We start from the raw sequence: 4,993 nt of genomic DNA on the forward strand, positions 1-4,993 counted from the left end.
TTGCATACTTATTAGACTATGCTGATTCTAAAAGGAAAGTTTGTTATCCTGATATTCATTATTTAAATAAAATTACTAGTGAGGATAGAAATTTTCATTGGTCATTTTATCATTAGCAGTCAACTTTCCATTACCCTAGTTAGTAGACAGTAGTGATGATCCTATCTTACCGTCTGAGTTATTTTGAGGATTTGGATATTATTTTATAAAGAGAAGCAGTGAGTTTCACTCATCTGGTAGTGGTGGAAGGACTGGCGAGAACCCTGAGGTAATCTAAGCCTGAAAAATTAGAGCCAGAAGCGAGTGCTATTTTCCTAGGGAGCGGGTACATTTTCCTCATAATAATCTCCTTCACCCAAATCCTTCTTTGACTGTTAAACAAATGGCTTCTTAGGTCCGAACATCAGAGACAAACACAGAAAGGGAGCCCGTTGCCTTAACACATAGTCTCTTCCCCAAGTCCCTATGGAAGAGAGGGTTGCAGTTTAAAACGGGGGCTAGCTTGGCGCCCACCACCAAGGCACCCAGCCACATCCATTCTACCCTGTTAGGTGAGCTGGGCCACCGTGCCAGTGAGGCTGAGCTGGGCTGGCCAGCCAGCGAGCTGTCTGCTTTCAGCCAGGTCCAGAATTGACACAGAATGTCCACGGGACAGGCAGAGCTGCGAATCAGAGAGAAATAGTACTGTTTTGCCTTTTTTTTTTTTTTTATTAAGGATCCACGCTGAAGAAATTGGGAGGCAGTATATAACAGCAGTTAACAGCACATACTTAGGTTTAAATGCTGGCCATGTGACCTTGGGCTAATTGCATAACCTCTCTGAACTTCATCTGTAGGGGATACGAATACAATTTCACAGGTAGTCACAAGATAAAATATAAAAGCATTTACTTAGCACAGTGCCTGCTACATGGTAAGACCCAATGAATCATAGTGATGACTGTTATTATCCCTAGTAAACTCAAGGCTAAGTCTGACTGCTTACCGGAAGTTTTCATGTAATTCACTATCAGTAGTAGTCAGTTTAATTTTTCTTTTCTTCTCTTTTTTATTTTTCCTTCCTTCTTTCCTTCCTTTTTTTTTTTTAAAAAAAAAAAAAACATTCTTTCAGCCTGGAGTTACCTTTTGTAGAAAATAGAAATAAAAGGGTTAGATTCTGTTTTAACAACAAAAAAAAATTACTCATTTCAAGTAGCCCAACTGGAAGTGGCAAATGCAGAATTGATTTTTTAAAAAAGTTTAAATCTAGAAGTTCCCACTATGCCTTGGAAGCAGCAAGAGACTTCAGCAGCCTAAATGCTTTCCAGAAAGCTGGAGGAGAGGCCTTGGCCTGACTCGCCGTTGCCCTGGCAACAGTAGGGCCTAGAGACCTCATCCCTGATCCCTTAATCTGAGGAGCCTCAGTAAAGGTCCCCATAGACACCTGGCTAGTTAAAGCTACCCTAACTAACAGGAGGGACAGAGAAAAGATGGAGGTATGCCTCTTTCTTCTGCAAAGATAGCCTCCTACAGGTCTCTGTGATGGTCTCAGCTTTCCAGAACCCCAAAGGCTGAGCCTAGAGAATTAGGCCACAGAGTTTCCACCAGATTCTAAGTGCCGTCAAAGCAGTGATGGTTTCCTAATCCTTTTGTTTCTCCATGGAACCAAGCACAGTGCTTTGCACACAAGTTGTGCTTAATAAATATGGGGGGAGCTGTGTGAAGTGAGCATCCCCTAAGGTGCCAGACCCCAGCCTTGCTGCCCACCACCCAAGTGAGCGATCACAGACAACCCATTCCTTTCTGTCTTAATTTCTCCAGCTGTAAAATGAGAGGCTCAGCTCTAAGGCCTTTTTTTGCCTCTATAATTCTTTTATTCTCTTACTACATTAATAATTTTGGCAAATACATGGCACAGAGCATGTTCTGCTTGATATATTGTTTCCTCTAATTTTGCCTTAAATTTTAAACTCTGAGGATAAAAATGGAGTAATTTGAAAGAGGCACTGGCTTTCCCTTTTTCAATAACCATTTGGGTCCCAAGGAAAGAACTCTGTGGCCAAGCACATGGGCTTTGAAGTAAAAAAGACTTGAGTTCAAATCCTGGCTCTACCATTTGGTTGCTGTGTGACTTTGGACCTTCTTAACTTCTCTGAACCTTAAGATCTTCACCTACAAAATGAGTAAGATGATACATACAACAGAGTTATGAGGTGATGTATGTACAGTCTCCCAAAGTAAGACATGTTCAATAAATGGCAATTATTCTTTCTGGTACACAACTCCATGGGGCCAATGGAAATGGGCAAGTTAGGAATTTGAAAGTCTGGCTTTCTAATTAAAGGCACCCTAGGAAAGCACCCAGTAAGGAGGGGTACTACCCACTGCAAACTCTGGCGTGTGGCTGAGAGGTGAGTTTAAACCCCTGTCTACTCTGACAGCACGAGCAGTGTACTTGCCTGTGTGGTTTGATTTGCACTTCCTCACACTAAAATAATTTTCCTCTTCTGCCTGCTGGGGAAATTTCCTTGTCAGAGATTTGTTTTTTCAAAAATATACCACCAGCCCACGACCTACCTGAACTTCGGTTTTTACTAAGTTAAGCCATCATTAGCTAGAAGTTAATAATGAAATTAGCAAACTTTTATTGAGACTTTAGTAGGAACCAGTGTCTTTGCTATGTTTTTATTCTTTATGGTATTTAAGTCTCAGGACAATGGGAACTTTATTATCCCCACTGAAACAGATGAGGAAATTGTTGTTCTGTTAATTAGCTTGTGCAAAGCCACACAACTATCAAGTTTAAATCCACATCTGTCGACTCCAGAGCCTGTCTACACTTCAGTGACCATCCTCTGTAAATGTTGGCTTTGGACTGCTATGGAGTTTATAGCAGATGGAAATAGAATCACGACGGTGTCTAGGAGTTGGGATGAGGGATGGGATGATGGGAGTACAGGGTACTGGGCCCCTGGAAGGAAGAGGTGTGAAGAGGGGGTTAGAGCCAAGGAAGGGGCGGTAGGGGCACAGAGACCCGTGACAGCTCTGCATAAGAAGTAGCAGTCTTTGACTATATTGGATCCTTTAGAAAGCAGATGCCTAGGAAAAGAAAGCTCACAGCAAGGTTCCCACTGGCGCCCTGGGGGTGTCCTGGTAACTATAACAAATGAAGTTACTCTCTGAGCTTCTTCCTTGGATTTCACCCCAAACCACTGTGGTCTCCCACTCAAGTCGGAACATCTCCAGCACTCTTTGGTCCTCAAATCCTAGGACTAGCCAAGATTTGGTGCAGCAACGGCCCTCTGCCAAATATCTCCAAAATATCTCTGCTAACAGCTCTTTGAGGCTTCAAATAGCCTGGAGTTCAAAAGAACCATTTCTTGTGTCATCCCTTCAACCTCCAGCCACCAGTTCCATCATCTGTGACCTGTCCATTGGGCACGGCTGCTTCTCCCATGTCTGACTATGGAAGGTTTCCTTCTCCGTCAGGTTCAGGGTCCTGCTATCTATTTGCATCAGTTCTCTCTCCTGCTCAGCCATCGCCGATGGCTTCTCATACAAGATCAAATTCAAACTCCAGTCTTGGTCTTAGATCCAAGACTCCATCTACATCCCGTCTACTCCAAGCCAATCTTTGATCCTGTTTTCGCTCCACAAGCCCTCTCCAAAATCAATCCCTGCTCCCCACTTTCCACACTTTCTCCTTTAAGAAAACCCCCACCAGAGGCCTTGCTCACTGTTTTCTCCTCTATGGGCTCCTCCCCGCCTGGGATTTCACCTTCATGGAGAAGCTGCCCTGACGTCTCTAGGATCCTCCTGCAGCCTGCAAAGCACGTAACATGCTTGGCACTCAGTGCGTACTGCACACCAACGTACCTCCCTGCTCCTGGGCGTGACTACTCTCCAGCTGCTGCGGGAGATCAGGCCCGCACCGGCTGCCTCTCCAGCCCTTCACACCTGCTCAGGCTCTGCCCTCTCCTCTGGCTGCCTGCCCTGATGTCCTTCCATCCTTTTAGAAACGTTCAGTGTAAATGGAGAAGTCGTATCCTTTCAAATGTCAGCTCTTGGGCGGCTCTTCTCCTCTCTGTGCCTCAGTTTATGCATATTTATAGGGAGAGGAGAAGGCTGGGGATCTATGGTCCCTTCGGTCAATAAGGTAGCATCTCCCCCCTCTAGTTCCCTTTTCTAAACCTCCCCACGCCCCTCCTCCCTACCCCTAGGCTCATGACTTAGTCTGTCTACCTTCAGCAGTTCTTATCTCTCAGGCCTCTCTCTCTGCCTTCAGCAGAAATCCAGTCTCCCCAATTCTGCCTGAGCTGGGCACTCTGCTAGCCTCCACGAACTGTCCCTTCAAGTTGCCCGAATTCTCTCTGGGCCACTGACAAGCCCAGGAGCACAGCGAGAGTCAGTCGCTCTGTGGGCAACATAATATGCCCGCATTTTCTCTAGGCCTCACTGGATGGCGATTGGAAATGAGTACCTGGTGAAGCTAGGGTGCATTCGTGCATTTAACAAATCTAAAGAGAGTAGCTTTGGTGCAACATACAAATAACGAATAAAAATGTTCTGAACGGTGCCTTTTGTGGTTTCCCCCAAGATGGGCACCAGGAGCCTCTGCAGGCACCTTCCCTACACCTCCCCGCAGCCGGTCACACGCCCCTCCACCAGCCACCTTTCAAGCTGGGCAGGAAGGCTGCTTGGTCCTGAGGGAAGTGTCCAGCTTTTGCTGTAGGGCCATCTTTCCACCCCACACCTGTCTCTCTGCCTGCCTGCCTCTCCCACTGTCCTCAGACATCAGGGTGCCAGAAGTTTCTATTGTATTTCAAGCTCCTCAGTCCGCTTTTCGATTTTAAAATCGTTGGGATCTGCGTCCCCGTCACCCCCAACACAAGGAGTGAGCACATAAAAGGGACTCAACAGAACCTGTCGGCTGACACTAGGCACATGTCCCTGGGCCACCTTCTCAAGCCCTCCCCTTCAAAGCCAAACAAAAACGGCAAACAGGAAACGCTCG

This window comes from Hipposideros armiger, unplaced genomic scaffold (genome assembly GCF_001890085.2).
Source record: "Hipposideros armiger isolate ML-2016 unplaced genomic scaffold, ASM189008v1 scaffold_239, whole genome shotgun sequence".
In the NCBI taxonomy this organism is placed as follows: Eukaryota; Metazoa; Chordata; class Mammalia; order Chiroptera; family Hipposideridae; genus Hipposideros; species Hipposideros armiger.